The sequence below is a fragment of the Manis javanica genome, chromosome 6 (genome assembly GCF_040802235.1).
Source record: "Manis javanica isolate MJ-LG chromosome 6, MJ_LKY, whole genome shotgun sequence".
NCBI lineage: Eukaryota > Metazoa > Chordata > Mammalia > Pholidota > Manidae > Manis > Manis javanica.
In genome coordinates, this window is record NC_133161.1 from 121,053,312 (window position 1) to 121,081,238 (window position 27,927).

Sequence of the window (27,927 nt, forward strand, 5' to 3'; positions counted from 1 at the left end):
GGAGGTTAGGGGTATTCCGCGCACGGACAAGGAGGTTCCACCTCCAGCAATGGAGGGCTGGTCAATCCCTGTAGTCAGGCTTTCATCTCCCTCAGGATAATTTATCACGATCTTGTGACGGAAGCCCTTTGTGTCACAGGGGACATCAGAGTAGAGTCCTGGTCCACTACCAGGTCCTCTACCAACCAGGAAAATACCTCATGCAGACCAGATCATCAGGCTATATGATTTTTAATTTAATCTTACATATCGTGAATACTGGCACATATCAATTCATTGTTTTACAGAATGGATTTACAGCCACTATGTAATAGTTTGTCAGGGGGAGGGAGAAAGGCATGTGACCCAAAGATTTCTCCTCCACCTTTCCATGACACTTTCATAGATCTACTGTGATAAAAAAAGACTAGTAACTGGTGAGCCATAGATCAAATCCAGATTTCTCTGATTCCATGGTGGCATTTTATACATGAGTCTAATGGGTGGATTAGATAACTTCATTCCATCTCATAATATTGAGAAGAGCTTCACTCTAAAGAGGAAAATAAACAAGCCACCATCTAGCGCCCAGAAAAATAAAGGAATCAGCAACTCTTACATATCACTTCAGTCCTCTAGTCTTCTCCTGTCCCCTGGTCCAGCTGCTGTCACAGCGACCAGCTCTTTGTGGACTCTAAGGCAACCTGACAGCACCTTGCTGCCTGCTGGTGCAGGTGCTAGACGCCTCTCCCGGCTCCCTGCAGTGGGAGGCTGTTAGAACATGTACTATTTACATATGTATAACCCAGAAAAACAGGGATGTCAATGCCGTGCAGAACAAACCTTTAACCAATGAAAAATATGGTGGATAATTTTTTTTTCTCTTTCCCCTAACCAGTGGACTATTCTGACATGCAGTTTAAGAAGACAGCTTCCGAAGGACTATGCGTTAGGATCAAGCGTTCTGCTGGTGGTTCTTCCTCTTTCCCTGCTTCACTTCCTGTAGTGTAAAGTAAGGCATGACCCTGATAAGATCAAAGGTACTTCCTTTTGTGGCAGCGAGAAGTCACTACCATAAGGTACAGTTGGCATAAATCACGCTGTAGTGTGTCATGAAGTTTATTAAATTTGAGAAAGTATGATATTTTAATGACAAAGTGATGAGGAACGGGTGTCCAGAACACAAAAGGATTAAATTCCAGACAATTATTGCTAGAACTGTCCTTATAAATGGACTTGTTCACTCCCTCATTTCAGAAATGAGTAAACTATGGCCAGAGAGGTTAAGTGACCTCCCTCAAGTCACATAGCCAATTGATGGCAAAGTCTGTTTGGCATAAAGCCCCGCAAGTGTCAGCCCTGTGCTTCTTACATCACATGGCTGATCCTGACCAGTGACATCAACATTCTGTCTGCTTGGCGGTTTTACCACATAGCAAAAATGAATCATCAGACGCCCCTAGCTTGATGAAAAATATCCACTAAAGGCTCCCACTTGGCATTCTCTGTTCTTCCACATCTTTTTCTTGTTAATCAGTTTACACAGCTGCTTTCATTCCAGAAAGAAGTAGCCAGGACTATTATACATAGATATTCAATCTACCTAATAGCTATCCAAATGTAAGTCATTTTGAATTACTTCCCCAGAATGCAATATCTGTAAGTAAATGGACAAATAAAATTGTGTTTCTTGAATTGGGAGAGTCAGAAGACAAGACTTAAGAGTATGTAACTGCAGCAGCATTTCAGTGTCTGCCCCAAACAAAGCCAAACTTGAATCCATATGGCTTTCTTTGGTTCCAATCTGTGAATGAAAAATTTGGTTCAAAATTCATGTCAGCTTAATTCAATAAACATCTGTTGAGGATCCACTATATGCAAGGAGCTGAGCTAATGGAAACAGTCATCTAAGAATCTACTCAACTCCTTTCTTTGCCACAAAAATCTTTCCTGGATACTGTAGATCTCTCTTTCTGAGTGACAATAGCACCTTAACCAAACCACATATAAATGGGAAAATGGGTGTGGCATAGTTGGTATTACTCTTTTATTTTTTTCAAGTAAAGACTTTAAGCTCTACAGGGGCAGGAACTGTGTAGTTGCATATTTTGTTCACTGCTGCAATCCCTAGTGCCTAGCACACTGCATGGTATGGACTAGGCATTTATTAAATACTTGTGAATTGATCTGGACTCAATTGGTCTTGCTCTTTGTCCTGTAGGGCAACCAATTTGTCCCAATTTGCTAGGGACTTTCTTGGTTTTGCACCCAAAGTCCTGCATTCCAGGATACCCTTAAGTCCCAGGCACATGGGAAGGGGTGGTCACACTATCATAAATGTTCACAAGCTGGTCAACTTGTAAAAACCATGTCTTCTAAAAGTACGCACCCTGAGACTCTGATGGGTATGTAACAAATAGTAAATATATACTCATCCTAATTTTCTTTTCTAGACAATAACTACAACTCTTTTAAAAAGAGATTGTTTTCCCAGACTGTTCCCAAAATTCTACTAATACTACCCTCATACAACTAGAATTATTTCAGGGAATCTTTTCTCTGGCAAGAAATAAATTCCTCTGTCGTTAAAATCTGAGTCACAGAGAGGCTCAGTGACCAAGGAGCAGGGCAGTTCAGAGGCAAGAGGAGGACGCAGTGACCCAGCAAGTCGCGCTGAAGAGCCACGAAGCGCTTACAGAACATCAAAGTGAGGAGGCAGTTTCCCTTCGTCATTAGGGACTGTATCTGGTAACCCTTCTTTCACACAGCAGAACTGGCAGTCCCATTTTTTTGGTCCCACATCCTGAAGGTGTCCTGTAGAAGGCATTTTTCATTAGCTCACGATTTTATATTAACTTGTTTGATGCAATTTTCCTCTTATGTCTCAGATAAATTATACAATGCTTATATTATAATTATATTAAAAATAAGATAGTATGTAGTAAAGAGTCTCAAGTACAGTACCTACTCCATACCCAACCCTGCTAAAATCCTTCCCTCCCCAGATGGAACTGCTAGCAAATGATTTAATGTGTATCATTCTTGGGATTTTCTTGTGGAATCCGTGCATATACTGTATAAGCATATAATTCCTTCAGAAACAGAATCATTCTTATTTTACATATATTTCTCAGATAACTTTCTAATATTAGTAGTAGTATAGATTTACCTCATTGTTTTAATAGTTTCATGGTGTACCATCATATGGATGTAATAATTTAAATATTTTCCTACTGGTACACATTTAGGCTGCTTTTAAGTTTTTGCTGTTACTATTACTGCTGCAAAAACAAAATCACATTAGTGCATGTCTCTTGCTATATTTAAAGGTATGTAGATTTTTAACTTGATATATTCAATTAAAAGGTTTATAATTGATGCCAGCCTTTGGAAGGTAAATTGGCAGTATCTGGGAGTACCCAGTTCACCATATCCTTACCAAACTTAGATATTATTAATCTTTAAAAAATATTGCCAGTGTGGCAGGGAAAATATATCGCACTATCATTTTCATATTATTTTCCTTAATTATTAGCTATATAAGTTTTATTCATCAAATCAACAACTCTTTTTAGAGTGCTTATCATAAGCTAGGCCTCTTCTAGGTGCTCTTATTAGACTAGCCTATTAGATAGGATATGGGGATAAGTAAATCAAACAAGGCCCCTTTTCTTATGCAACTTATATTCTACTCTAGGGAAAGAGACAACACAAAACAAATATGTCAGGTGTTTATATAAATTCTCTGCATCAAATTGGAGGATAGAGAGTAACTTGGAAGTATGATGTCTTATATAGCGTAGGTATAGAAGGTTATCTCTGATAAGAAGACAGTAAAGCAGGGACCTGAAGGAAGTGAGAGGAGGAGCTGCATAGATATCTGCAGGCAATGGGGTTCAAGCAGAGGAAACAGCAAGTGCAAAGTAATTGGGCAGAAACAAGCTTGGCATGTTCCATTTCTCGGCCATTCATTATTTCTTCTGTGAGTTACTTGTTCATATAGTTTCTCTATTTTCCCAGAGCACTACTATTTTCTTATTAATAAACGGGAGCTCTAATATAATATAGCCATCCTCCATCTTTTCTTTATGTTGCAACTATTTTCTCCCAATTTGTTTTTATAAGAATTCCATGCAGGGTGCCCTTTTTTTTTTTAATTCTTGTGAATAGTTTCAAAGTTTTGTGTCTTGTGGAAGAAGATTCCAGAACAGATCACTTTTACTTTCCTATAAAAATAGAGGTCATAATCATTCCAGACCAATCTTAAACTGTCATAATTCTGACTAACCCTCTGGCCCCTCTGGTATGCCTAAAGGAGCTCTTGGCCTATATCCATGTCCCAGAGAGGCTGCAGAACTCAGGAATGAACACCAGCAGCTGTCGGCCCTTCCAAGACCTGGGTCTGCTCCATGAACCCCAAGGCTATATACCATATGTAATTTTTTTTCCTCAGGTGATGAAATGAGATTTGGATTCCTTTACTGGGGTTCAGAGATATTCTCAGGGCAGATATATCTCTAGGCTCTCCTTTGGGTAGTTCTGGAAATGGTGCAGTGAATGAGTCAGTCATTGATTCCTCCCCAATCACATATTCCTAAGATTCCAAGAAAGCATATGATAAACAAACATGGATTGTAATGAGGAAATGATGCCTCAGACTTTTGGAGGACAGATAGTTCAGAAGCTTGGGCTGAATGCAAACTCCCCAGGCATATTCTAGATCGGGATGCATCAGCTTCGAAACAAACCTCTAGGGCTTAATTCTCAGATCTGGCTAAGCCTCAGAATCACCTGTATGACTTTCCCAAAATGCAAACTTCAGACCAGGAAATTGTTCACTAGAAATTCACTAGGTCTGCAGTGAGTCTTGGAAAAGGTACTTTTAAAGCCAGATGGACAATTCTCGTGCCCATTGATGCTTGGGAAGCCTGAATGCAAACATCGAGCATGCAGCACACTGACCATTTTCCCAACTCTCTATATATGTACCCTGCCTCTGTTCAATTTCCAAAACAACTTCAGAGAACTTGAGTACTATCAGCTGTTTAATCATCTTTTGTAAGAACACCAAGTGGCAAATTTTATAAAGTCAAGTGCACATGTTTTCGGTCATTCAGCCTTGTGAAATGAAACACTGAGGTTTGTCTCTCAAAGAATTATAGGCCTCTAGAGGCAACACACCTCCAGTTTGTAAGTTTCTGGGGTTTGTTCTTGAATATGGAGTGTTTTTACTTGCTTTGTTCTATTTCTTCCCACCAGTTTATTCCTACCTATAGAGGTAGGAATCATTTCAACTATTTTTCCGTAATATACAAAAGGATCAAAAATAATATTGAAAGCAGAACAGTGGTTTGTAATATATACTCACTGACCACATGCTCCAGAAATCAGGAAATCAAATAAATCACTATTAGTTTTTAAGAGCTGGTTGTCTAAACAGCATAATTAAGTTTGCTATGTACTAATCTATAAAAGAAGATGTCTTATTAATTAACAATCAACATAAAAGCACATCAACTCTAAGGACAAATGAAAGAATTTCCTTAACCTGAGTAAAATTCTAAACCATAAAGAGGATATCCAACTGCTGTGGTTAGAAAATAAAACACATATGGAAATTCAAATATCAGAATATATACATAAAGTGATTTCTTTTTGAAAGATCAGATCTGAGGGGGTGGCAGAGACATGTGGAGGATGCAGTTCCAGGCAGCTTTCACTATTTTTACAACCCTACAAAATCACGTAGGAGGGTATCATTCCATCCCCAATTACAAGACATAAAAACACTCTCCTTTTCCCTAACTTCCAGACAACTGAAAAACTAAGTTTATGATTCTATCAGGAATCCATGATTCACTTTGGAAGAATCAGAGGCTAGCTCAAACTGTCAAACTGAGACACACTGGGACAGAACAGTCCACATTTTCAGACCTTCATCTGAGAAACTCTGGTTTACTAAATTCACCTTCAGTCTTGTCGGATGTTTTTCTATTTTCCCCATCACCTGGCTTCTTTACCTCTTCAGCCTTAGCTTCTCCCCAGGCCCCATCCCTCACACTGTGCATTCCCTCAAGACTGACAAAACATCGCCACACAGGCAGCCTTGTTTTCTTCCCCTCTCAGCTTGCTGAGAAGGACTCTGTATTTGTATTACTAGCTCGTGGCAACATTGTGCGGTCAAGGTAATGGAGACAAAGGAAGAGACTGGGAATGGCTGAACTAATATATATAAGACAGAACAAGGAAATTATGTTCCTGACATTATGCCTTCTTCAAATGACTGGCTGTTATGGGCACACAAGAGCCACCCCTCTTTCTTCAGGGAGTGGGGATGCAACACTTACGTGATTTGTACCACAGAGCCCTCTCCCAGGGGATCAGGCCAAGGCTAGATTTTACCTGAAACCACATCCTTGCTCAGCTCTATCTCCTTTGTTATCCTGCTTTCCTTTACTGGTTCTTCTTGAAAAATACTCTCTGAATAAATCACATGTGCCCCAATGCCTGCCTCAGGTTCTGCTTCTGAGGGACCTGAACAGAGATAATGTCTAAAAAGGACTTTTAGGAGTTTTGCTATGTGTTGTGTCACTTACTATAATTCCACACTTTTTGGTACTAGCATTTGTTTCTTTTGAATACATCATTACATGAAGATGGCCTTAAGAACAAAGCAAGAATAACCTAGGTTATTCATATTACAATGAATTTCTCTGAGTTCCAATGACTGTACCTTATATTTCTTTAGATCTTACCTGCTATTCCCTAGGTCTAGGATAATTTTTACCTTATTTTTTTTGTCTAGAAAATTCTAGTTTATCCTCAGTTTAGATTATGTAACATGTTTTAGTCATGACATAGTATAAACTCAAGAAAGATATGGAATGATGCCATCTTGGTCATTTCTGAATCCCAGAATCTAGAATAGTTACCTGATACACAAAGTGATGTAATTTTTACTTTAAAGTGAATGAATGTGTAAATGCTAACCAAATGGAAGGTATGTTGGGTGGTGGCATTTATTATGTGGTACCTAGAATAGGCTTGGGCATGATATAGGCTTGGGAAAATTCTTCTCGCCAGGTGGACAACTGCACCTTACCACACATCTAGCCTCCTCCAAGTCCTATGCCACCTTTCCAAAATAGTGTTGCACATTGGTGGAGGGTACTCCGTATTACATTTGGAAAGACCTTATATTGTGATTACTGGACTGTAAGTTGCTGAATGGAAGTGACTGTGTCTTTTTTTACCTCTGTACTTCAAAACTCTAGCACAATGCTCGGCAAACAGAATATGTTCAGGAATTACTGAACAGGCAAATAAGTTTAGTTTTCTGGAGCATAGCCTAGTGCCACATAAATTAATTAAAATAGGACTGTGGAGCCACAGAAGATGGCAGTGTAGAGAGAGCTTGACCATACCTCCTTTTATATGGAATCCATACCTACATGCCAAGGAATTCATCTTGAGAAAACTAAGGACTAAGTGAACACCTTCTGCACAATGAGGGATAGAATATCACATAAAAAATGGCTGAAGAGATGGAGACACAGTACCTGAGGGAATCCCATCCCCACCACAATGACCCACAGAGGGAAGGGACACTGCTGAGGGGCCTGGACATAGATTGCTGCCCTTGAGCATAGAAAAAAGCTGTGTTTTAAAGTATATCTAGAGTATAAGTGAAAAAAAGCAATTTACAGAATTAAAGCACCATGTGGTAGGGAGTGGCTGGAACTCCAGGTCAGAGGTGGGGTGAGAGGTATTGCCTGTACCCCTTCTGCACATAGATAGTGACATGGGCAGCAGGGTTGGGGCTTACAGGCCAATTTTGGATTTAGTACAGGTGACTTCCCAGCTTCTGCCCATACCCAGATGCATCAGGTAGAGAGAGCATTTAGGCCACAGCTGCCCCATGGGCACAGAAGGAGTTATCCCCAGCCCCTTGTAGATGCTCCCTGGCCACCTCTGCACCATAGGCACATAACAATGAGCTGTGGAGGTAGGGCTTCCCTGGAGCCTGTCCCAGCTATATGCCCCAGCCATTGTTGTACCATTGTTGTACCAGTAGCCACATGGGCAGGACATCCCTGGGGGATGTACAGGGGCCTGGGGCTGCATGGGTATAGATGCAATAGGTACCTACTGCTGGAGACTGTGCTTTAGCTGTTACTGCACTGTGGGCATGGAGCCTATAGCTGCAGAGGCACAGCTCTCCTGGAGACTGCCTAGGCCTGCCTCCCTGCCAGCAGGGATGCCATTAGTCTCCACACATGAACTCCTCTGATTGGGCCCTTCCAGCTGCACTCCTTTCCAACTGTGACCCTTCTCCAAACATCCCTGAGAACCCCGACACCAGGATACCCCAGCTTATACTTCCTAGGCCTCCAGCCAGCCAGCCAAAACTATCAGGCATGTGAAGTCTACCTAGGGGACCTTCCCTACACAAGGTCAATCTCTCAAAACTGGGAGAAGTAACCCTTTCTACTAATTCATATAATCAAGCACAGGAATTCAAACAAAATAAGTAGACAAAGAAATATGCTTGAAACAAAAGAACATGACAAGACTTCAGAAAAAGGACTAAATGAAACAGTTAAGCAATCTACTGAAAAGGAATTCAAATTAATGATCATAAAGTTGCTCATCAGACTTGAGAGAAGAGTGGAGGAACTTAGTGAAAACCTCTACAAAGAGAGAAAATATAAAACAGAACCAATCACAGATGAAAAATAGAATAAATGAAACTAAAAATACACTAGAGGGAATCAACAGCAGATTACAGGATGCAGAAGAATGGATCAGTGACCTGAATCACAGTAGTGGAAAGCACTCCAGCTGAACAGCAGAATTTAAAAGTGACAGGTTAAGGGAGTTCTGGGACAACATTAAATGTCCAAACATTCACATAATAGGGGTCCCAGAAGGAGAAGAGAGAGAGAGAAAAGAGTAGAAAGCTCATCTGAAGAAATAATAGCAGAAAATGTCCCTAATCTGGGAAGAAAGTAGACATCTATGTCCAGGAAGCAGAGAGAACCCAAAACAAGATAAACCTAAGAAGGTCCACACAGAGGCAAATCACAATTAAAATGTCAAAGACCAAAGATCAAGAGAGAATCTAAAAAAGAGCAAAAAAAAAAAAAATCCCATAAGGCTACCAGTTGTTTTTTTCAGCAGAAAGTCTATAGGCCAGAAGGGAGTGACATGACATGTTCAAAGTGCTGAAAGAGAGAAACTTCCAACTAAGAATATTCCACCCAGCAAGTTATTATTTAGAGTGGAAGGGAAAATAAAGAGTTTCACAGATAAACACAAGTTAAAAGAGTTCACCACCACTAAACCAGCCTTACAAGAAATGTGAAAGGCTCTTCTTTAAGAGGAAGAGAAAAGATCCTAACTAGGAGCAAGGAAAATATGAAAGCAAAAATTTCATTAGTAAAAGCAAATATATACTAGAGGTAGTAGGTCAACCACTTAAAAACTAGTATGAAGGTAAAAAGATAAAAGTAGTATAAACAATTACATCTGAAAATTAGTTAAGGGAATCACTAAATAAAAAGTTATAAAAGGAGGCATCATATATTTAAAATGTGGAGGGGGAGTAAAAAATGTAGTGTTGTTAGAATGCATTTGAACTTAAGTGAACATCAACTTATCATAGATTGCTAAATATATAGGATATCATATAATAACCCCAGGGCCACCACAAGTCACTAACCTATAGAGGACACACGCAAAAATAAAGAGAAGGGAAACCAAACACAACACTAAAGGAAGTCATAATGCATGAGGGAAAAGCAAGAGTAGAAAGGATCAGAGAAGAACAACAAAACAACCAGTAAACAGTTAACAAAATGGTAATAAGTACATTCCTATCAATAATTAATTAAATGTAAATGCACTAAATGTGCCAATCAAAAGTTATCAGGTGACTGAATAGATTGAAAAAATCAACCATCTATTTGCTGTCTACAAGACACTCACTTTCAGACTTAAAGAGACAAACTGAAACTAAAGGGATGGAAAAAAGATATCTCATGCAAACAGGAATGAAAAAAAAAAGCTGGAGTAGCAATACTTACATTAGACAAAATAGACTTTAAAACGAAAGCTGTAATAAGAGAGAAAGAAGGACATTATATAATGATTAAAGGCACAATCCATCAAGAAGATATAACAATTGTAAATATCGACACACCAACAGAAGAACACCCAAATATATAAAGGAAATAATAACATACATAAAGGGAGAGATTGAGAGCAACACAATAATAGTAGAGGGCTTTACACTCCCACTTACATGAATGGATAGGTCATTCAGACAGAAAATCAATAAGGAAACGCTGAATTTGAATGACCCACTAGACCAAATTGAATTAACAGATATATACAGAACATTATATCCAAAAACAGTAGAATACACATTCTTTTCAAGCACATATGGAACATTCTCCATAATAAATCACATGTAAGACCACAGTGGAAGTCTCAATATATTTAAGATTGAAATTTTATCAAGCATCTTTTCTGAACCCTGTGATATGAAGCTGGACATCACTTACAAGAAAAAAAAATGGTGCTCATTTCTGCAGCACATATACTAAAATTAAAATGATACAGAGAAGGTTAGCATGGCTCCTGTGCAAAGATAACACACAAATTCATGAAGCGTTCCATATTTCTAAGATACAAGGCCTTAGTCATACAAGGTCAACCTAGTACTTCAAATAAGTTTTAAGAAAGTTACCACTTGCAAAAAATTTTTCTTCTTTATTTAAACATAAAACACATTTACAGCATGCAGGTTAACTTAAAATTACAGGGCATATTTTCAAACCAATTATCTTTGAATGTATCTTCAAGCACTGAAAATAAACCAATGTATTCCAAAAAAAAAAAAAAAAGGGGGAAAGAATGAAGATGTGGATGCTAAACATGCTACTAAAAAACCAATGGGTGATCAAACAAGAATTAAAAATTACTTGGGAAATAATGACAATAAATATACAATGGTTCAAAATCTTTGGGATGCGGGGAAAGCAGTCTTAAGAGGAAAGTTTATAGTGATATAGGCCTACCTAAAAAAGCAAGAAATGTCTCAAATAAGCAATCTAGTCTGATACCTAAAGGAACTAAAAAAAGAAGAAAAAAGAAAGCCCAAAGTTAGTATAAGAAAGGAAATAACAAGATCAGAGTGGAAATAAGTGAAATAAAGACTAGAAAAAACCCACAAAAGAGCATTGAAACTATAACCTGGTATGAAATGATAAGCAAAATTGATAAATATTTAGGTAGACTCATCAAGAAAAAAAGAGAGTACTCAAATAAACAAAATCAGAAAGGAAAAGTTACAACCGATGCCACAGAAATACAAATAATCATGACAGTACTAAGACAGTACTAAGAAAAAAATTGTACAACTTAAAAGAAATGGACAAATTCCCAGAATCATACATTCTTCCAAGACTGGACTGGGTAGATATAGAAGATTTGAACATACCAATTACTAGTAATGAGATTAAATTAGCAATAAAAAAGAAAAACCCCTAAGTCCCAGTCCAGATGGCTTCACAGGTGAAATCTATCAAATATTTAAAGAAGAGTTAATACCTCTCTTATTCAAATACTTCCAAAAATTGAAGAGGAAATAAAACTTCCAAATTCATTCTATGAGGTGATTATCACTCTGGTTCCAAAACTGTACAAGGATACTACAAAAAAGAAAATTACAGACCAATATCCCTGATAAACATAGATGCAAAATCCTCAACAAAATATTAGCAAACTGAATTTTAAAAATATGTTAAAAAAAAATCATTCACCATGATGAAGCAGGATTTGAACCAAAGATGCAAGGATTTCAATATCCACAAATCAATGTGATACATCACATTAATAAAAGGAGGATAAAAACCATACCATTATCTCAATAGATGCTGAAAAATGCATTTGACCAAGTTCAGCAACCATTCATGATAAAACTTCTCAAAAAAGTGTGTATAGAGGGTAATATCTCAACATAATAAAGGTCATACATGAAAAATCCACAGCTAACATCATACTCAGTGGTGAAGAGCTGACAGCATTTCCTATAATACCAGGAACAAGACCAGGCCCACTCTCACCACTTTTATTCAACATAGTCCTAGAAGTCCTAGCCATAGCAATCCAACAAGAAAAAGAAATAAAAGGCACCCTAACTGGTAAGAAAGAAGTAAATTTGTCACTGCTCACAGATGACATGATATTATATTATATATAGGTGACCATAAAGACTCCATCAAAAAGCTATCAGAATTAATAAATTGACAGTAAAGTCATAGGATACATCAATGTACATAAATCTGTTGCATTTCAGTTTACAAATAATGAACTAACGGAAAAAGAAATTAAGAAAGCAATCTTATTTACAATTGCATCAAAAGGAATAAAATACCTACAAATAACTCTAAGTTAGGAGGTAAAAGACCTATACCCTGAAAACTATAAAACACTGAAGAAAGAAATTGAAGATGACACAAATAAGCGGAAAGCTATTCCTTGTGCATGGATAGGAAGAATTAATATTGTCAAATGACCATACTGTGCAAAGCAACCTACAAATTCAATGCAATCCCTATCAAAACTAAAAGGTTTATTGCGGCATTTTTCACTGAACTAGAACAAATAATCCCCAAATTTGTATATTACCACAAAAGGCCCCAAGAAGTCAAATGAATCTTGAAAAAGAAGAACAAAGCTGGAGATATCATGTTCCCTGATTTCAAACTGTACTATAAAGCTACAGTAATCAAAGCAGTATGATAGTGGCACAAGAACAGATACATAGACCAATAGAACAGAATAGAGAGCCCAGAAAGAAACCCAGGCCTATATGGTCAAGTAATATATGACAAACACACCAAGAATACTTAATGGGGAAAAGACAAGTCTCTTCAATAAATGGTGTTGGGAAAACCAGACAGCTATTTGCAAAAGAATGAAACTGCATCATTGTCTTACACCATGTACATAATTAGACTCAAAATGGATAAAGGCCTATATATATAAGATCTGAAACCATAAAACTACTAGAGGAAAAAATAGACAGTAAACTCTTGAATACCAACATTAGAAATTTTTTTCTGGATATGTCTCCTTGGGTAAGGGAAACAAAAGCAAAAATAAACAAATGAGACTATATCAGACTAAAAACTTTCTGCACAACAAAGGAAGCCATCAATAAAATGAAAAGGCAACATACTGAATGAGAGAATATATTTACAAATGATATATGTGATAAAGGGGTTAATATCGAAAATATATAAAGAACTCACACAACACTGAACAAACATATCCAACTGAAAAATGGACTGAGGACCTGAATAGATATTTTTCCAGAGAAGAAATATAGATAGCCAACAGACACATGAAAATATGCTCCACATCACTAATCAGGGAAATGCAAATAAAACTACAATGAGGTATTGCCTCACGCATGTCAGAATGGCCAATATCAACAACACAACAAATAATAAATGTCGGTGAGGATACGGAGAAAAGGGAACTCTCACACACTGTTGGTGGGATTGAAAATTGGTGCTGTCACTCTGGGAAGCTGTACAGAGGTTTTGTGAAAAACTAAAATTAGAAATACCTATGACCCAGCGATTCTACTTCTGGGAATCTACCCAACAAAAACAAAATCATTAATTTGAAAAGATAGATGCATCCATGTTTACTGCAGCATTATTTACAATAGCCAAGATTTGGAAGTAACCAAAATACCCATCAATAGATGAATAGAAAAAGAAGATGTGCTGTATATATACAGTGGAATATTACTTAGCCACTAAAAATGGAAATCTTGACATTTTCAACAATATAGACAGACGTAGAGGGTATTATACTAAATGAAATAAGTCAGTAGAAGATGAATACCATATGGTTTCACTTTTATGCTGTATCTGAAAAATAAAACAAATGAACAATGAAAACAGAAAAAAACTCATAAACACAGAGAATGACAGGGCTGGGAGACATGTGAAATAGGTGAAGGGGATACAGAGGTACAAACTTAAAGTTATAAAACAATTTAGTCACAGGGATGAAAGTATAGCATAGGAAATACAACTCATAATAATATTGTAATATCTTTGTATGGTGATAGTAACTATGCTTATGTTGAGCATTTAATAATGTATATAACTGATGAATCATTAAGTTGTTCATCCAAAACCAATGTAATATTGAATGTTAAGCATATTTCAATAAAAATATTATAAAAAAGAAAATGGTATAATAAATAAATAAAGTGCAGCCAGAGTTGGAAAAAAAAACTTGTGAATCTGAATTTCATACATACCTGTTTTCATTGCTAATTCTTAACACTATTTACCTTCCTCTAGCATCAACTTTCTGTCCTCTTCTATTGCCAGAAAGATTCCCAGGCCTCCATGCATGCTGTTCTCTCTGTCTAGAATATTTTATCTCCTCTGTGCATCCATATCCCACAGAGTCCACTGAAGTCCTCCGCTGATTCATGAGGCTTTCCTTCCCAGACTCTTCTAGCTCTTGTTGACCTTCTTCTTCATTGGGTTTCACATAATGAAAAACCATAGAAATGTTGTCATTTCCTCTAGGGCAGAATCTCTGTCTTAGACACTAAAATCAAAAGAGGTAAATAACACAGTGCCCAGGACATAAGTGGCATAAATGTTTTCGGATTTTTTAATAAGTCAGTATAATAGGGGATGGCGGTAGACAGAGGTAAGCTGAAAATTGTTTTATTGCTTCCTATAGTCCAAAGCTAAATTTAAGATTAAAGAAAAGTGGTTTGGGCCTGGGGGTATTCTTTGGCAGTTAACGTAAGGACATTTAATAAATATGCACTAAGAAGGTTAATGTATTCTTAACACTGAAAACCAGGGTTTTAATTTAATTTGTATTGTGGTGCAGAGTGCCTGATTTTAGACATTGAAGGAAGTATAGATGTAGCCCTGAATTAAAGCCATCTCACAATTTCATGCCCGTATTCCTCCTCAAATTAGGAGCCCCCAGGACTCCCTATTCCTCCTCAGAATAGCAAGCACTGAGACCAGAACTCACCCTTCTCCTTCAAAGCACTTATTTTCTGCAGTTGTCTGAAGTCACAACATTTTCAGAATGTGATATAGAAGGGATGCAGCACATAGCATGAAGAGGAATGGTGCTTGCTGGGAAATGTGGGTGAAGATAGGAACACTGAAGTGAAAGGTTAAATTAATAAATGCTGCATGGGAAAGAGTGCCTGGAGGTGAAGACACATCCATGTGGAACACCTTTGGAGCTCTGTGTCAGGGATCACAACTCAAATGACTTCAAGAGGCAGAAAGGTAGGAAGGGGTAGAGTCTCCATCAGATCAAAGGCAGTTTGCAACTTATCAGCATTTAAACAACAACTACAACAATATATATATATATGCATCTGACCACAAGTTTGTAATTCATAGCCCAGGTAGTAACGCCTTGTACTTTGCGTTATCAGAGAAATACACTTAATCCAACAAACAAGCCCCAAACCTTAAATTTCTGTGCAGCTTCAGGAAAAGTGCCTAAGCATCTGAGGGAATACCACTGGAGTCCACATCACATTTCAGCTGGGAAGATGGGCAGGTGCCTGGAGTAAGAACAGGTGACCTCACTACCTCTGCCAGTATGGTCAATCAATGGGCATTAACAGCACCTTGATTTCGTATTATTGAGTGGTGAAGAAATAGGTCCCTAAAGGGAGAAACAAATATGATCTACACTCTAATGTTCCTCTTACCAGAGGTAGCTTAAGACACACTTGGAATCAAAAAGCTGTTTGTTCAAATCTTGGCTATGCTACACACTTGGTAAATGCCTTTGGGCAATTCATTGGACCTCTCCTATCTTTAAATTTTCAGCTGTAACATGAACTTTATATTGGAAGATGTTTTCAAGTCCCTTTCAACTCTAAAAGATAATAATTTTAGAGAAATTTTGATTATTATGAAGTTATTTATAATTAGCAAAAATCTTGACTGTAATTTCTTCTAGTATTCTGTATAGATTTTAAGAGTAGAATATGTACTAACTTATTGGCCCTCTTAATATTCTTATATTCTCCTAGGTAAACACCTCTCCCAAGTGGATGCCACTGCTGTGTTTATGAGGGAAGTCATACAGACTTTGTCAAGGGGCTTTACTGTCATTCAAATATATCTATGACATGTCATTGAATAAGCAACCTAGAAACATTTTCCAAAAAATTGAAAATTGGTTTGTAAGTATGATTTATTCATATTGGAGATATTCCCTGGTGATAATCACTTCCTTTTTAAGTGTTGGTAATAATAATAATAATAAAATAGTACTCAATATCATAGAGCACTTAGTATGTAGCTGCACTCTTTGACATGCCTTAAGAAAACTTAATCTTCCCAGCATCCTTATAAGATATGTACTAAGAATATCAATTTTATAAGCTGAGCCACAGAGACATTACATATCTTACTGAAAGCTATATGGCTTGAAAGTGGTAAAACCAGCATCCAACAAGTCAGCGTAACTTTGCCAGTCTAAAATTCTGTTGGACATCTAGACCCTATCTAGACCATAAAGTCTAGCACTCACTTCTTCCCAGTTAACTATTTAGTGTTTTCACATCTCTGAAAGTCTGGCACATGTTTTCTACGATTCTTCAAGCATTTCAACATCTGTACCTTTCTCTAAGATGTCTAAAAGTGTTCACACACTGGGTCTCTGCTTAAATGTAATTGTTTCATTCTTCCCAATGATGCAGTCCTTGATGGAGATTAAGAAGCAAAAGGCAGAGGTAATGGTCGTTCTGTCATTTGTGAACCCAGGCATGGGTCTACCCATCTTTACCCTTCCCTAATCTCTAAGTATATTTACAAGGCTTTTGCACTTTTATTAGAAATTCTACTAAGCTCCCATTCCTTCTGGTCCTTGTAACTTTTTTGTATTTAGTGTCACTTACTTGGCTTTCACCATTCAAAAAAGATTTGTTGAGCATCTATTATGTGTCAGTTACTATAATAGACTTTGGGGAAATCCAAGACAGAAATGGCATAGCCTCTGCCCTTAAGGAGCTTACAATTTAATAACAGAAAATAAGTCAATAAGCCATTCAGAAAATAATGGTGAGAATGGATAGCTTGCTTCCTATTTTACAGAGGTTAGGGGTCCTTCTTGTCCTAGCTGCAACTCTTACTCCCAAATCCATATAACTTTCAGAAAAATGGTTAGTCCTCCTCCCCTCTAAGGTTCATCCTTCCACCACTGGAAATTAATATATACCAAAATGTTAATAGGACTTAAGTTTCTGGATGTGAGGTTACAGAAGATTTTTTTACTTTCTTCTTAATAATTTTATATACTTAATGCATTTTTTTTTACAGGAAGTCGAGGCCCTTTATAATGTCTAGATTTATCCTGGACCAGCTAGCATTCTCTCCCTCACACTCAGTTCAATGTCAAGAAGCAACATTGAGAGAACTGTCTATCTTGGGAGTACATAGTTCTGCTCAACGCCTAACTCATGCTATTCAAGTTCTCCTTGGGCTGAATCATACCACGTTTAAGGTATTTTTTAATAACCTTAGAGTTTGTTCTCTCACTTGCAAATGTCTTCCCATTAGGTCATTTTCTTTTGCTAGCTCATGTTTGTTCACATGTTTTGTGTGAGAATAGCTCATAGCTTTCTTTAGAATAGATTATGTTGATAGTTTTACTGACACTAAGGCCATAACAGATATTTTTTTCTCCTTCAGTTATCTTTTTTTCCTGATTAAAATGCCTTGAAAATTCTGGATTCTGGAGACAGTAACCAATATTTCTGGGGTCAATGATACTAAAAATAGCAAAAAGGAATCAATAAAAACAAGTAAATTGTACTTTGAAGCTGAGCAATACAGCAAAGTCCAGTATTCATCTAGCCCCTTCCCAGGCTAAATTTATTCCTTGATCTTTCTTTACACGCCCTGGGATTTTGAGGTATGGAACTATTCTTAGGTCTAATGGTTTACTATTAGGCAATTTATATTAAGTTGCCTAAAAATCCCAGGTGTGGAAATGAACTCTTACCCATCTCCCAGTCTCAAGTATTATCTTTTAATGTGAGAAAGCAACATAATAGTGAAAAGATGTAAATTAAACCTTTTGGCTTCCATGTGCTTCTTGTTGTGAAAAATGACTAATTTTCCCCTACAATCTGCTTTATTGCACACCCTCATATTGGCAGGCTTTTCTGGGAAAATCTACAAAGTTACACTCTCACAAAAGCTGAGTTTCTTATTTTACTTTTATCATAAACTGGCATTTTTACTCAGGAAAAGGATCATAGAATGTTAGATTTAGAAAGAACGTTACAGATCATTTTGTCCAAACTCTTGAGGAAATGGAGCCTTAAGAATTTACCTGATGGAGCCAAAAGGAAAACTGACTCTTTACGTAGCCCTCTGCTTGCTTCCCAGAGCACAGAACGCATGTGCAAGACCCTGAGAACCTGCCTTCCGACTTTATAAGGAGAAGAAAAGAGTTCATTAAATGAAAGGTAGTATGTCTATTATTTTGTGTAAATAAATTGGTGATACTTTGTCATATATGCATACATGAACACACACACACACAGACACACACCCCCCTTTTTTTAACATAGATTTCTTCAGTGTCAATGTCAGTAAAATGTTACACATCCACTAAAGAACCAGGAAGAGAAAATGAAAAAGAAGCTTGGGGCAAGATGTAGGAAAAGTGAAAATTATTGGAAGATGTAGAAACGTAGAAGGGAATTAGCTGAAGGGAAGGTTATAAAGTAAGTTAATGTGGGATTGTAGGAGGAACCGGGACTTCCAAAGCTTTTGCTTCTTCTTAGAAAATGCTATTAGGTGTTATTAATTATAAAGGAACTGTTTATCACAAAGCAGATTGGGGAGAATTACTTTTTTCTAGGGATCCAATAATCTGACTCTCCATTTCAAAGCCTGGCATGGTGAAAAAAATGACCTAAACTGCTCTTCAGTGTGGAATCTAGTAAAAGCATGCCTCACAATTACACACATGTTCAATATGTATGTTGAATAATGCATGACTCTTACTTAGATCTCCATTTCAGGGCAAAGCTTTTAGTGTGGCTTTGGTGCTAGGGATTCTGCTCCCCAGAGGCTCAAAGTTGGGATGAAACGAAGGCCTTTCACAACTTTGTGAAAACATTTGAAAACTTAGAATATAAGTTGTCAACAATTTCTGCTAGTAAAAGAGCACGGAATGATGACTAGGAATCCTGCCGACCTCACCTTGCATTGCTCCAGCCTTATCTCGTCTAACTATTCTGCTCTCAACCAATTACACAGAGGTGGTATAAACATCCCCAAATGCTATCACATGCACAAAGTCTCCAGGTCTCAAAATGCTCGCTGTTTTTAAGGATTATATCATTACATGGGTTCTTAAATATTGTCTTAGATTTCTTTGCATCTACATGAGAGCCTAGAGAACAAATAAGCAAGTTGAAAGTTTAACAAATAAATGTCAGATAAATCCCAGATTAATATATCTCTCTCAGATCTTTCTTTTGAGTTTTATTCTCCCAAATCCAAATATTTGTTTTTGCATCTTCACATAAGTATATCTTAGGAGCTTCAAACTCATTATAACCCAAATAAAATTTATGGTTCTTCTCTGTCCCCTGACCCCAACGTGCCCCTTTGCCAGTGTTCCCTAACCCAGTAAATGGTCCTGTATTTAACTACTTTTTATGACAGAAACCTGAAAAATCATCCTGGACTTTTCCCTCCCACTACCACAAACTTACATTCCATCTCCAAGTCCTGTCCCTTTAATTACTGACACACATCTTGAAGGCACCCCTCTCTCCTCATGGCCAGCAACCCAGGACTATCATCTCCCTCTCGGGGTCGTGCAGTGCCATCCTACCCACTTCTCATCCATTCTTGATAGGTTCCCTATCTCTGTCTCTCTGTCTTCAGGCATTAATCAGAGATATCTAGTTAAAATAAAAATTTGATGAAGGCATTCCTCTGCTTAAAACCGTTCTATAAATTCCTACTGCTCTTGGGACAAATTTTAAATATTTTGTGTGGCTTTTCAGTTCCTTGAGGATATGTTCCCTCCTCTCACTGTAAAACTGTTTCTTCATTTCAACATCTATAAGATGAGGATAGTAATGGTACAGACCTCATAGGACTATTATAAGGATTCAGTGAATACATTATTTGTAAAGCACTTGTAGCTGTTCCTGTCACAGAATACTATATAATTGTTTATTAAACGAACGAGGAAGTCTCATCTTGTGCTATTCTTCTCCACATTGATTCTCCTTTAATTCCTTGACTTCTTCAAGCTTATCCTCCCCTTAGCATCTCTGCCCAATTTAATTTATCTACCAGGAATTCCCATATCTTACCTCATTTTGTTACCTGCACTCATTCTTTGAGCCCAGTTTAAAAAGGGAAGATTTTGTATGACACCCCATTTCCAACTAAAGTCCCCCAACTACCTATGTTATAGTCCTTCTGTATAGGACTTAACACAATTATAAATATTTGTGTGGTCCTGCTCAATGCCCATGTGCCTAAATAAACTAGAAGCCCCAGGATGCCAGCACTAGGACTGTGTCTGTGTGATGTTCTAGTCCCAGCACTTATCACAGTATCCAGCAGATAGTTAGTTCCCAATACATATTTAGTAAATGAACAGATGAATTAATGAAGAAATAATATCCCAACTCTCCATCTGTGTTTACAATCCTGCTCCCTTTGAGTTTCATACATACCTTGGGACAAAATAGTAGTATAGTCCTGTCAGTACATGAAGGACGGATGTGCCAAAGCCGAGCTTCAGACACTCCGTTTGAGTGGCTCTGTACAGTGTGACTCTCTGTTTAAAGATGTCTAAGCATGAGTATTAACATTCATTGTTACTTACCTTGAAGCTCGGTCTCAAAAGATGTAGCAAGAGTAATGATATCTCAGCCTAGTGATAAATTATTTCCTCAGTCATAAAGAACAAGTTCAAATAAGGCCATTCTGCTTACAAGATGCTCTCTTGTCATCAGTCACCTTACAGTAAGTTGAATAACTCTTCCCAAAAAGACACATTTGTCTTAAGGTTTTCAACTGACCAGACCTCCTTTTCCACATATGGGGGTCTCAGAAAAGCAAGCAGAGGAAGTCATCTCCAGACATCTAGCTATGAGGTACGTTTAAGACTGAATTGTAGTGTTACAGAATGATGAGAAAAGTAAACTTTCCTTTTAACCATTTTAGAATTAAAAAAAATTCATGTTTCCAAGGAAACAGTGTGGTTAAATTGCAGCTACCACAGGGGCTAGAAAACATACTTCTGTCTATTCCTTAAAAAAAAAAGCATCTTATTCATGTATACAACTGTTCTGCTCAGAAAGATCTCAGCCTTGGGTCGGTGATTTATGAGGGGGTCAGCTCAACTGGGAGCCGGGAACTCTCCTTTTAATGAGCTGGGGATATAACCACTTTCATGGCAGCAGTGTGTCTTGACATTATGAGGTAAATTACCTCCTCTTGGATACCAAGTGGTACCAGGAAAAAGTAATTTACCTCCTTCAGGTAACATACCCCCAGAGGATAAAGCACTCACTTAGATGAGAAATTGCCTTTCCTTTATCATGGTGAAATGCCATCCTGGCGCTGTGTTCTCTTTGCCCTGGTCCATCAGGGGGCTGGCTTTTATCATTCACTCTATGCTCTTGTCCCTTCAGTGTACAGCTGGGGAAAGAACTCCATGACAAAGTGAAGAGCGCTGTTTCCGCTGAACATCAGAGGCCACCGTCAGTGGAGTAATACTGGTTTGGCTATTCCTCAGGTTTGTGTCCCTAATGCATAGCTGGGATCCATACTACAGACAAAAGTGCATTTCCAAAAGTGAAGCAGAACAGCAAGGTATAAACATGCTCAGCCAGGCAGATTTGCAGCCACATAGGAGCAGCCTGAGAAAAAAACATTCTGAAAGGCATTTCTTACAACTACACATTGCAACTACTTACAACCACTTTACTAAATGCTACTGTACTAACTCTAGAGTTTAATTTGGTATATAATGGCTCTGCAACCCCTTAGTGAGAATGGGAGACGACCTCTTTCAGGAGATCCATGAGTTCTTTTCAGCCATGAGGGCGTCATGTTATGCCCTCAAGAACTCAGTTTCATAGACTATCCTTTGTGTCTTCCAGGAGTTAATGTGACCTCTCGCCTTCCGGATGACTCACTCACTCATCCACAGAAGCAGGTGTGCCACGGGCTTGATTGCATCAAAAATAAGCACCAACTAAGGATAGAGTGTTTACAGAATTAAAGGCAGGAGAAAAGATAAGACATATATCAAGATGGGCAGGTATAAAAATACACAAGGGTGTCCTGACCCACCATGGTTTTCATGGAAGAATTAACTTCAAAAAGGCAATGATTTTTGTGGTTTGTTTTATTTTGTTCCCTGGGAACACTGTTATATAATGGAGAGAAATAAAACATAGACCACAAGCTTTCATACGTACAGTTATTGTTTTGGTAATGTGATTTTGCCCCTAAGCTTTATTTATTTTTAAATAAGGGTACAGTTTGACGCCATGGAAAATTAACATTTAAAATGTAACAAAAACAGCGTTTAAAATACGAGATGCTCTTAAACTAATGATATCTTAAAATAAGTCTTTGGAATAACACCAAATTAAGAGAAAAATAGTGTGGAATTATGCTGGTGTAAATAGTAAGTAATAAATGAAATAAAATACCCTTAATGTAATCCAGAGGACTGCTCACTTCCCCTTGAGTACCCCATGTAAAGAGAAACGTGGGACTAGAAGGGCCTTAGAGGTAATACTGTCAAATTTTCAATTTCAATCTTTTCCATTTCAATCTTGCTCTTTCAATAAATAACACCTCCATTCTTGTTAACATTTATACTTAATTTGTCTGGTCCCCACCAAATCCTTTCAACACAATTATTTGGCTAATGGGTTTTAGGTTCTCTAAGGAGAGAAAGAAAGAAGGAGAGGGAGGGGGAGAGAGAAAAAAGAAAGAAAGAAAGAGAGAGAATGATATATTTAACACAGAAATGGGAAAAAGGGGTGGGCTTGAAAGTATGCACCTCACTCCCTTGGGATAGGCAATGGCCAGGAAGCAATCTTCAAAACCCTGGTCCATGGCATGCTCTAAATGCTCTATTTTGGGGGGAAGCATGGGTTCCCTCCTCACTTCAAAGCAATAGCTGATCACTTCTGCAAGTCTTTCTTGAATTTCTTTTCTGCATTCCTTTTCTCACTTCTGGTTCAATTTTACTGTATGAAAGGAATTTTAAAACTAGTATGTGTTACATTAACATGCTATTTGCATCTCATTCCCTCAGTACAGCTGGGGTTTTGTGAGTCTGTTCACTTACTTATTTATTCAATCATTTCTAGATTTAATATTATCTAGAATGTATATTAGACAATGGGGTCACTATCCTGGGGAAGATGTAGTTATACTTGCTCCAACATACAACTATTCTATAGACAAAAAGTTATATTCAGAATGTAAAAATTATCAAAGGGCAAAAAAGGTGGGTACTTCTTTTCTGTTTTAGATTTGAGTTGACAAAGATGAACAAAAAAAAAAGAAGAGACTTCTGTTTCTGGACAATAGAGTGATAGGGACTAGATTTACCTCTCTCTCTGAAATAACTAAAAACAAGACAAAACATATAAAACATTGGTGTCAAGTACTGAACATCAGGCAAAGAAGGAAAAAATGTGGTAAACCCTACAAATTCTCCAGCTTACTACCCTGAGATAGTTTCTAGGCTCCAACAGACAGATGAGGAAACTAATTAGAGGCTGGCAGACTCTCTGAGTTGAGAAGATGGGCCTGACGGTCAAGAGAGGTCCGGGTAGCTGGAGTTGGCATGGCAGAGTACAGGAGAGGAGAAAAGTTGAACAGAGAGAACTCTAGATGTCTGCAGGGTCCCCTTGAGCATATAGCAGAGTATTAACTAGCTCATGTACGTTAGAAAACTACCCAAAGCCGTGGGGAAAACACCCAAAAGTTACAGTGCTGAGCACTCAAACAAGGACAGAGTCATGCATTTCCCTACCAGCCAGGTTATCAAACTTCCTAGTTCATGGGGTATTTTTTAGAGTACCAGAACTGTCTTAATTCAGTAGTATAATAGTTAGGTTAGATAAGCCACTGTTTTGATACTACCTAGCACATTTTGAAAGCAATACTAAAAGGGATCAATCTGTTTCCAAATAACTTACCTGCATCCCAGAGCAAAGCTCAAGAATATTTATAGCAATATTAAAAAATAGACCATGCAAAAAGGTAAAAATCAGATTAGAATTTTAGAGTAGTTTTAGATTAGATGCTAGGTATCTAGTCAAAATTGCTAGGAACATAATGAAACAAGAGGATACAAATCATGAAGAAGAGAAAAATCAATCAAAACAACCAAGAACTGACACAGATGTTAGAGGTTACACACAAGGACATTAAAAAGGCTCTAATAAATGTGTTCCATATGTTCAACAATAAAGGAATGACATGGAAAACATAAAACAACAAACGCAAGTTTCTAGAGATGAAAACTACAATGCCTGAGATGAAAAATGCACTGGATGGGAATAATAGAAGACTAAATATTTACAGAGGAAAATATTACTGAACTTGAAGACACTGAAAGAGAAATTATCAAAAGCTAAACACATAGATAAAAAGTAATTTCAAAATAAAAATATCATCTGTGCTGTGGGGCTGAGCTATTAGCCTAACATCATGAATTTGCTAGCTGTGAATGGTAAGAAGGGACAGAAAAATATTCAAAGAAATAATGGTCAAAATTTTTCCATATCTGATGCAAATTACAAGAATCAGTGAACCCCAAGAACAAGAAACATAATAGAAACTACACCTATGCATATCATAATAAAATTTCTCAAAACTAATGTTAAAGAGAAAATCTTAAAAGCATCCAGAGACAAAAAGACTTGTTATATACAAAGGAATATAGATACGGAAAATATGGATGACGGCAGATTTCTTTTTTGGAAACAAAGCAAGCAAGAAGATAGTGGAATGACAGATTTAAAGAAATGAAAGGAAAAACTTTCAAATCAGAATTCTACACCCATCAAAAATGTTTTTTAAAAATGGAGGTAAAATAATACTCCTATTGGCATTGAAAGCCAAAAGACTTCATCTACAGCAGACCTGCCCTATAAGAAATGTTAAAGAAAGTCCTTTAGGGAGAAGAAAAATGATACAGATGGAAATATGGATCAATACAAATAAAGGAAGAGGTCACTATAAAGGCATGGTCAGTAAATAAGTAAATACATGTTTTTTTTTATTAATACTTAATTCTCTTTAAGGATAGAATGGGACTTCTGGAAAAATGGAGTAGACATTCTTTCCCTAATTCCTTCCACTAAATACAACTAGACTGCCTGGGGATTATATATATATGTAAATGAGATTCTGAAACGTAGAGAGAAGGCATGCTGGGACCTAGAAATCCCAGGTGGTGAGTTCCCAGGCTTTTGTTTCTGCCTCATATACCCGGGACTTCATGCTGAAGAAGGCAGCAGTCGATAAATGGCAACAGGCACAAACAATAAAAGAACCAAGAATATCCTAATCTTTGTAGCCAAAGGCCACCTAAGAAGGAAACAAACAAACAAAAAAACTTTAATGGTGAAAGACTGAATGCTATCCTTCTGTGGGTGAAATTTCAATATTTCCAGAATCTCTCGCCTGGCTTTAGTGCATCTCCATATCAATAGGTGTTTCCAAGGGGTGGAGAGAAGTAGTCCATCTCCATCTCAGTAGGTGACTACAAGGGCGACGGAGGGCTTATCTGGACCAGAGAGGGTGAGTGAGACCTCCTCTTCTGCAGCCAGGTCGTAAGAGACATAGGGGAGAAGAAGTGGACGGCTGCTAGTAAGCAATAAATGGGTTTCTCCTGCTTTATTTCTCCCTTTGACTGATTTCAGTTTCAAAAGTATTTTGCCCCAGTATTTTCCCCCTGGAGTTACACCCTCTAATATCAGGAACAGACAAGGATGTCTGCTCTCACCAACTTGATTTAACATTACACTGGAGTCTATAGCCAGTGTAATAAATGAAGAAAAAAACTAAGAAAAAACATCATCAAGAATGATGATTCTTTTTCAGAAAAGCTTACAAATTAAGGGAGATCTAAATGAATGGAATGATAGGAGTTGGACTCAATATCATTTACATGTGAATTCTCCCCAAATTGATCTACAGCTTCAATACAATTTCAACCAAAATTTTCAACAGGTTTTTTTCTTTTTGGTTAAAAATTACAATTTAATTTCTTAGAGAACTGCTCAGGACCTATTATAGTCAAAATAGCTTTGAAAAAGAAGAAACTACATTTTTTTTCCAGATTATAAAGCTTCAAGATATAGACATAAAGATAGAGAAACAGACATATGAAACAGAATAGAGAATCCAGAAATATACATAACAAATGGTGCTAGAATGATCAGATATCTGCATGTTAAAGAAATGAACTTTGATTCATAATTTGGACCAAATAAAAAATTAACTCAAAATGAATCATAGTTCTAAATGTAAAACATAAAACTAGAAAACTTAGAAAAAAAATAGGAGAAAATCTTTGTGACCTTGGATTAGGTAACTATTCCTTAGATATGGCACCAACTGTAGAATCAATAAAAGGAAAACAGTCATAAATTGAACTTTATCAAAATTAAAAACCTCTGGTCATCCAAAAAAATATAAAGAGACTGGGAGAAACTATTTGTACATCATATGTCTAATAAAGGATTTGAGTTTAGAATATATAAAGAACTCTAAAAAGCCAATTAGAATAAAATAACCAAATAGAAATTTGAATACAAAGATTTGAATGCTTTATAAAAGGAGATACAGTACTGGCACCTAAGTATACAAAAGATACTTAACATTATTATTCATGAAATTCAAATCACAATGGTACACTACTCCTTACCTATTAGAATGCCTATATTTAACAAGACTTACCATATGATCCAAACTTTCTATTTTTAGGTGTTTTACCCAAGAGAAATGAAAAGATATCCATGCAAATATTTGTTCATGAATGTTCATAGCAGCTTTATTTGTATTAGCCAAACACTGGAAACAACCCAAATGTATATCAATAGGTAAAAGGACAAATCAATTGTGGTATATCCATAAAAATGCAAACTAATCTATCAGTGGTTGAAAGGAAATCAGTGGTTATCTGGGGATGGGGAGGTGGGAAAGAATGGGTGAGAGCAATTACTAGGGGTCTTGAAGGAAACCTTTTGGAATGATGGTTGTGTTCACTAGATTGATTGTCATGGTTTCACAGATGTATAGAAATGTCAAAACTTACCAAATATGGCACTTGAAATATATGGGGCTTTATGTTTGTCCATTATTCCTCAATAAAGCTGTAAAGAATAGGCAAAAAAATAGTAAGATGACTCATGTTAGTGCTGAAAATGATCGGGGTTGGATGTTAACAGAGCTGACTTTGAGTCTTAGCTCCCCTACTAATAGCAAAGAGAATTGTGTCTGGCCCCAAATTTGTTTCCTCATTTATCAAAACAGTATAATGCTATCCACCTCATAGGGTTGGCATTGGGTTAAATAAGATTACGTGAAAAAAAAACACACTTTTTTTCTCTAAGATATTGTAAAATAAAACACACAGAAAGATAAAAGTATAGTTATATTATCTGTTACTCTAGTGACATTAAAGAATCATACCCCATTTTAATTGGTAATCTTCCTCAAATATTTCCACTAATTTAAGAAAAAGAATAGGTTATGCTTTGAGTTTGATATTTACAATCAACAAATACATTATTTGAATAAGGTGATTCTTAACCTTTTCTTGGGTTACAAATAT

General features: G+C 37.0%; 1 long non-coding RNA gene and 1 other non-coding gene across 2 annotated transcripts in view; one reads left to right on the forward strand and one right to left on the reverse strand.

The window, feature by feature from the left end:
• LOC118973769 (uncharacterized) overlaps positions 1–27,927 on the reverse strand; it is a 65,212-nt gene that overhangs the window by 30,700 nt on the left and 6,585 nt on the right. Inside the window, exons 3-4 of the long non-coding RNA XR_005063294.2 lie at positions 27,409–27,466; positions 14,360–14,549 (exon numbers count right to left, since the gene is read on the reverse strand). This is a non-coding gene — a long non-coding RNA (uncharacterized lncRNA). The remainder of the gene's footprint in view (positions 1–14,359; positions 14,550–27,408; positions 27,467–27,927) is intronic.
• On the forward strand, positions 10,559–10,665 carry LOC118973774 (U6 spliceosomal RNA). The gene has a single exon (XR_005063299.1). It is a non-coding gene; the product is annotated as a U6 spliceosomal RNA (small nuclear RNA).